Here is an 8,208-nt window from a genome sequence, read left to right on the forward strand (position 1 = left end):
TCGATGCGCTGCCTCACATACTGTGCCCCCAGAGAATTATATTCCTCGTGCTTGCGCACAGCTCCCACACAGCTTGACAGCCTCCGCTGCACCCTCCCTGCCCCCTCTGCCACTTCAGAGCCCTTTAAATATAAGTATATATCGAGTGATCTGCGGCAAGTGCTTGGGCTTCGCACTTGGCATGAGGGGGGCCGCTGGCTGCTGGCTGCTGTTGCTCTGTGTGATTATCAGCAATTTTCATAAAGAAATGGAAAATCGAAAACGAAACGAAACGAAATGAAATGAAAGCAAAGTGCCAGGCAACGTGGTAAAGTGCCATGGCCACGGCTCCGTTTGCTGTTCCGGCAATGAGCTACGTGCCTTTTCGGCGTTTTTGCAGCCTCTTCTGCAGCCGTGTCTGAAAAAACAAATAGCCAAAAAATAATATACGTAATATAGATGGGCACAGCCAGAGCAACCAGAGCCGTAGTGCAAAGCGAGAGGAATTTCCGGCAACAAACAATGCTCTCATCGACATGGAAGTAAGGCCGAGGTCCGACACTGAGACTGAGAGTGGGTCTGGGAATGGTATATGATATGGCTTGGATTGGGTTTGGTAGGGCCGTGCGAACCTACGCATCGTAATTGTTGACAGTGACTGGCAAAGGGAATGCGTTAATGGAAACAGCTACCGGTCAATATTGAGCCTAATCAGCAAGTGTGAGCCCAGCTCAGATCTTGCAGGCACAAGAAAAAAAAAAAGAAGAAACTATTGTCTGGCATGTGGAGTTACCAGCTGCGAGTATCGAGTAACTTGTTACGAGACGTAATGCTGGCATTTTTAATTACTTACATTTCACTTTTTCAAACGGGCAGCAGCCGCTCAAGTGCAGAGCAGCCAAACCCCAACCAGAGCCAACCCAGTCCAACCCAATCCAACCACCCTCTGGCACAGCTCCAGTTCCCGCCCTGACTCGAGCAGCTCCCAAACGTGCCATAAACCGGCACACGCACAAGGAGTAAACAGTCACTGCTCCAGTCACGAGTTCGAGTTCGAGTCCGAGTCCGATTTCGAGTTGAAGCAGGCGGCAGCAGGGGATGGCGACAGTGGGCGGCAGGTGGCAGCTTTTTAAGTAATTACCGTTCGCTCGCTTGCCATTCACCTTGAGGCAGCCCCAAAGCGCAGCTCAAATAACCCGAAACCGTTTTGCGAAATTATTTAGACAGCGAAAGTAATCGGATGGCGGGACAGTTGGACACCGGGACAGACTGGGCGACAGACGGGGCGACAAGCTGAAAGGCTGGCGTAAAATTTAAATAAACTTTAGCTTGAGCGAAAAATACCAACACGTGTGCTAGCAGGCCAATACTTGGCCCAGGGGCCAACCCATCCACCCGCCTCGTTTGGCGGACCGCTCAAAAGGGGGGAAGCACTAAGAGTGGAGCCGACTTCATTAACTGGCGATTGGCATTGGGCTTGCGAACGGTTGCCGGTGTCCATCGCCAGCTGTTGCCAGTCACGAGGAATTCAGCACTTCTCTAAGCCCTGCGTTCAGACGGCGAGGGTGTTGCCAAACGTACTCGTACTCGCTCGAGCAGCACTGCTTGAGGCACCTTTGCGACCAGCAGGAACAGTGATGAGCACAAAATCGGGTGACTGTCTTAAAGTTCATTTCAGTGCGAAGCGAAAAGCACTCAACTTAGTTATACAAATTGTTTTTGTTGTGTTTGCCAATTTAACTAGCTAAGTCGATTGAAAACTTCTCACATCGCTTCTTACGCCTTATGCCTGTTAGCTGTCTATGAGAGATTAAGTAATCAGAGTTGCTCTCTCGACAATGATTATTTTATCTTAAGGAATTCACCAATTTATGTTGCTTGACAAGGCTCTGATAACTCTTAGATCTGCTTAACTTCTTTAGTTGCTTCTCGCTACAGCGCTCAGCTTTGAGTCGCTTATCATATTGCTTCTCTCATCGCTTATCTCTACTTAGTAATCAGACTTTTTGTTCGCTTTGTACTTTAGATTAAGATAGAAGCAGCTTTTCAAAGCTAACTTGATCAACATAGTCACTGTTTGGCTCGAATCATCCCTTTCTTTTTCTAAAATCTCACACTCGCTTCTCTAGCCATTAATTGCCCAACCTAAAGGAAGATTAGATCCAACTTCACATGCATATTTACAGACAGAATTCTATTGCTTGACAAGGCTCTGATAGCTCTCAGCTCTACTAAACTTCTCTCAGACTAGTCATTTGCTTTAGCATATATAAATTACGAATGGATCAAAGTTCATGCAACAGAACAGAGTCTTTCTCTTTAAATTGCTTCTCTCTGCTTTGTAATCTGACTTGCGTTTCGCTTTGTACTTTAGCTTTAGATAGAGCCAGCTTCGTATAGCTTACCAGATTAAAGCAGTCACTGTGACTGGCCGTGAATGATGGAGTCACTGTTTGGCTCAGTGCCGGCAACGTTGGTGACACACGCTCCGCAAATTCCCTTTTTGCCAACGATAATTACATGTCGTCTTAAGCGGCTCCAGCGGCAGCACAGGCACACAGAACGAGACCAAAACTGTCAATGGCCATGGCATTGGAAAAGGAAAGCTTCCTCCGCCCAGGGGTGGCTACTGCCGCTGCTGCTGCTGCTGCTGCTGCTGTTGCTGTTGCAGTTTGCCAAGTGTTAGTTACATGGCCGCCATTCCGCTGGCACGTAATTTGCTGATTTTGAATTTTGTCTGCGAGGCAGCAAATGAAATGCTTTTGCATTTTAATGCGCCCAGACTGACAGCTGGCCCCATGACGTCCCGCAGCGGCTGGCGGGCGGTGGGCCGGAGGGCCGGAGGTGTGCAGATGGGGGCTGGTAGGCAGCCAGCAGTTGATCTTTGTGCGATTCTCGCTTTTTGTACTCTTGTGTTTTGTTTCTTTTTTGGGGCAAACTATTTGTTGCAGCCACTGTCAACTCGAGGCTGGCAACAGTACACGGAGATCCAGCAACAACAACAAGAAGAAGAACAACAACAACAACAATGACAGCAACAGCAACTGAAACCAGCCGAAACCCGGCAAGCGGCCCCGGGCCATTTCTCCCCCGAAACATATTTGCACTGTCTGGCAATTTTTAAGCAATTTCAGCTCGGCTGCATGACTTGACTCGACTTGCTCGCCAATGGGGATGCAGCCGAAGAATGGGGGGATGCCGCTCTGCTGCTGCATCCTGTTTAAATGTTTTCCCGTGTTATTTTTTTCATATCTCTACAGTCACTCCAGTTGCAGGCAGCGCGTCGTTTAAATTAAAAATAAATTTCACAGTAAACACACATAAAAAGAGACGCTCGTGTCGTTCACAACGTTGCTGATGGTTTTTTCAGGAGGCCTCCAGCCCGAAGATAATAAAATGGCAGCCATCAACCCCTGCCAAGCCACAAGCTATCAACTTAGCTGACTATCAAATACTCAGCAAAACTGTGCATTGTCTGGGTCAGAATGAATAAGACTAGCTGTTGAAATTCGAGTTGAATTAATATCTATTATTCGTAGGAAAACTGGAGACAAAGTAGGGTTCAGCCTATAAAGAATTACTAACTAAACTTTATACATCTGAAAGACTTCAAAAGAAATGGGAATACAAAATGACAGAAGAACTAAAAGGCATTTTAAAATGTACAGAATAAAGATATATTTCCAAGGCTGCCTGCTGAGGAAGAAAAACGTGGCTTCGTGTTACGTCTGAGCCGACTTACAGATTCAAACCTTTCTCTTATATACAAAATGCAAATGCCATAATTGATTTTTTATTTTATTACCGCCCGTTCTACTGAAAATATTGCAAACCATCGATATTTTCATAAAGAAGTTCCGGCTACATTTTATTATTACCCAAAATGTGCATGTGTCACACAAATTTAGATGGACCCAAGTTATTGATGCTTTAACCTGAGTCTACCTCAAAGTTTTTCTTTAAACCACAATCAAAAATCAAGAAAATATAAATAATGGTAGGCAAAAAATATTGTAGTACACTCTCTTGGATCTTATATATAATAATGTCGAATATATAATGATTATTAATACCTAAGCCTAGTCCCATTCCATTCCCATTCTTCTGTCTTTAATACGCCTCTCGTCTAAACCATATTCCAATTAGCATACCCCATGCATAATAGGGTATATGGAAGCGTAACGAGATACGGCCGGACGTTCAAAAATAGTGCGAGTGCTTCGAATGGGAGACGGGGAATAGCATTGCATGGGATTGGATGGAATTCGTTTAGATTGGCGGCGTCTTGGCTTTTGTGCCATAAAATGGGCTGCACGCCCTTGAATTTGGCACAACTCATTTGCCGTTGGTGTTATTGCTGTTGTTGTTGCTGGAGAAGAAGCGTGCCAAATGGCAACCGCCGCCATCTGAATGAAATACAGCTGTCCGGAATACGAGGGCAGAGCCCGGCCCAGGCCCAGGAGCAGGCCCAGACCCAGACACCGGCACTGGGCGCATTGGCCACCCCAAAGCGACATGGCTGATATTTTAAGCAACGTTGCATCCGCTGCTGGCTGTGACAACAATACGAGTGCGCTGGGAGAGGAGGCGAGTTGAGATGAGATGAGATGGCGACAGCAAAAACGACTGCGGCACGAGTTTTGCAAATAGCTTTGACATTGACTGCTGTTGCCATGGACATGGTCTAAGCAATGCCCCAAACCACCACCAGCACAACCAGCACCACCAACACAGGGTATCTGTCTAATGAACAGCAAAACTGTCAACTAAACGGGGACCTGGGCTAGGTGGTGGTTGAGTGTTGCAACTCTTGCGAGTGCCTACGCGTTGGGTGTAAAAGGGATTACATTAAATTTCATTTGATTTGATGGAATTGAATTCATTAAGAGCATCCCCCGCTCTCCGCACTTCCAAGTGCATGCGGGGCGGGGACAAGCAGTTAAAAATAACTGCACTCGAGGTACGAAGTCGGCGCGTTGAGCGGCGTCAAGAGCCAGAAGAATGTCTAATTGTTTTTGGGGTGTCGCGTTTTAAACATAGAATACAGCAATGCCACCTCCAGTATCTTGGGAACTCTGTCCAGGGGCCTGTTCCGCTCTGCAACTAAATTAGTCGCATAACGTAAAAATTACATAGTTCTCTGAAACTGGGAATTCCACAAAACAGTTTTCAAGTGTAAGCTATACAATTTTGACGAGAAACACTACTCACAAACTTGAAAGCGAACTGTTGGAAAATGAGGGAAATCTGTCGAAATGCTTGCAATGAAAACGGCATGGCTATTGGAGGGTGGGGGAGAAAGAAACTATCCACAAAAAAAAAACAGGAAACGCTGCGACGACAGCGACGAGTGGGGAAGATGGAATATACAATATTTTGAAAATTACAACAACAACCAAATTATTTATAAAAAGAGTAAACGAAAAGAAATAGCTTCATTAAGTGCCCAAGAAAATAGCTAATTTAATATCTTAAGACTCTCAAGATACGGAATTTAGATAGATTTAGAAATTTAAGACAGCATTAAGAAAATAAGTTGAGTCAGGCTAAGGAAAATGATTGCCTAAAAGACGAACTCGTCTACCCGCTTTAAACTCGTCTCTTTCGCTTTAAAAATGTTATTTAAAATGTGAAAACCTTTTTCCGAATTTTCCAATCTGAAATAATTGCTTTATTCAAACACATTTTGTGCGCCATTGCGAGCTCAGCCCGTGACCTATCCGACACAAATATGGTTGAACCAACTGGTTCGCCGCTGTCGATTGTGCATTGTTTATAAACAATTGTGATATCGTTAAATGTAACACAAGAAAAAAAATCGTACAGGCCCCATTCAAAGACTGACGCTGCGAGCTAGCGCATCTCTCTCGGCCCTTTCCCTCTCTCTGCTCAACTATCTAACTATGTATGTGTAAATTTAGACCAGAAAACATTGATATTCCCATGCGTGGACCATAAATTACACGACAATTACCAAAAAAAAAAAAAAAAAAAAAATAGAAAAAATAGGAAAAGACACACACACGCACTCCACTGAGAAAATTGGATAGAGCGCAGCGTGGCGGACACTTTATCACTGGAGATACCAATGCAAGGGATACGCGACTAAACCGAATCGAACAGAACTGCAGAGAACTGACAACACAGCCTCTCCCTCTCCCCTCGCCCTAGCACATCCACGCACAGACTTTCAGCTGCTGGCTCGCTCATCAGCTGCTCTGGAGCTCACCCTCACAGCCCGCTGGAATACCCTATTTACTTCTCGCTCACACCTCGCACTCACACGCGTAGTTTAAATTGCGCTGCGATGCGTCGTGCCATAAATTTTCTACACATACAAAAAGTTAAAATAAACATTTTCTTTGGCCTTTTCGAAAATATCTTTGCCCATCGCAGTGTGTCAGTCATTCCGTTTGTCAGTCTATCAGTTCGTCATTTTGTCAGTTGTTTAGTCTGTGTATCGATTCAATTATGCATGATCTCCGAATCGGCGCATCATGCAGACAACTGATTAACACGTCGCATCCAAAGCGGCTCCCACAGTGTTGGATCTTCTCGTCTTCAGCTGTAATTTTCTCATTGCCCTTCTCCTAACCTCTCTAACTCTCTCTCTTTCTCTCTCTCTCTCTCTCTCTCTCTCTCTCTCTCTCTCTCTCTCTCTACTCTGATCTGTTCTGCTCTTCTCTTCTCTTTTTTTTTTTTGGCAAAACCTGTGCCAGACACAAGCGCCTATTCACGATCGCGCCATATGCCGGCGTCTCAAGCAAGATGTTGCCGACACTGATTGCCTGACCCAGCGCCAAGCTCTTGCCAGAGTCTGGACTCGGGAGCCGGGAGTCGGCAGACGGCCGTCTTCCGTTGGCAGCAGCAGTTGTGGGTGCAACAGCTGTGGCTTTGATTGCGGCTCAACGAAAAGACAAAAAATAGCAATCAATAGTGCGCAAGCCGGGTGTCTACGACCCGAAGATACCTTGCACCCAGCAACACTGAATCAAGCATTCGACAAATTATCCTAAGCATATGGCATTATCAACATATACTTTAAGAGTTAGGGCGTGCGGATAGAGTTTTATAAAAAGTACTCGAAACGTAAGCCTACATACAATTTTTTGTGTCTGTAGCTCTTCTGGTCTTTAAATTCGGCTTAAGAAACCTCATTTCATAATCGAAAGCTAACGATATTAAGGAAATAAGAGGAATATAAGAATATAATTTGTAGCTTTTAAAGTTTCCGAGCAGACCTGTTACAAACATTTGCACAAAAGCAATATACCCATTTATCAGTAAGTGCAGGAAAAAAAAGACAAAAAAAAGCTAAAATTTCCACTGAGTGTCATGACAGCATTGACCTCAGGCGAATTCTTCAATTTGGGCAACAGTTGCAGTTGCAATTGGCCAAAGCCCACGCGTTGATCAACCCTCCAAATGCCCCCCACAAATCACAATTAAGCTGCAACTGCTGCTGGGACTGGTCCAGCAGCGGGGGCTACCTCAGTGGCAATCGACAGCCGGGCAATAGCTGAGCAAATCCAGCTAAATTATAGGCAACAACGCCAAATGATACCCCAGCAATCATCTTAATGATGAACAGCAGATCAGCGGCTCGCCACGAACAGAACTCTTGGCTCGGATGGGCGCTTGACAGGGCTCAGCTAGACAGAATTGGGAACTAGTAGAGCAATAAGCCAACTGATATCGTATCTAAGCTACACAAATGTAGCAGGTCACTCGGTCAAGTGATGCAAGTTAACATGGAGGTGATACCCAAGCCTGCAGTTGGCAACTAAGCCAGAAGAAAAGAAAATGCCTAAGTTAACAAGTGTGTTCAACGGAAGAAGATTAAAGTGAACACGCAGACAAAGAAGACAATTTAAATATTGTATCCATATTGTTCTTTAATCAGAACTGAGGAACTACCAGAATTTGAATTCTATCTAGTGTTTTTCATAGACTACTCTCGTTTATTTTCACTCACGCGCACTCATAGGCATTATTTTATAACCTCAAAAGAACGTGCCTTTTCATGTGGCTTTCCTCTTCGGTCTCAAATGTTGCTTCAGACAGAGCTGAGGAATTACCAGAACTTGAAGAGTTTTTTATAGACAAATTTCCTTTATTTCCATTCGATTGATAAGCATTCACTCATGGGCATTATTATACAGCCTTTTTCTCTTCAGTCTCGTCTTTGACTGCTGCTTAACAGCGCATCGGCAGGCGTTTAACAGTGGC

This window comes from Drosophila virilis, chromosome X (assembly GCF_030788295.1).
Source record: "Drosophila virilis strain 15010-1051.87 chromosome X, Dvir_AGI_RSII-ME, whole genome shotgun sequence".
NCBI classification, from domain to species: Eukaryota; Metazoa; Arthropoda; class Insecta; order Diptera; family Drosophilidae; genus Drosophila; species Drosophila virilis.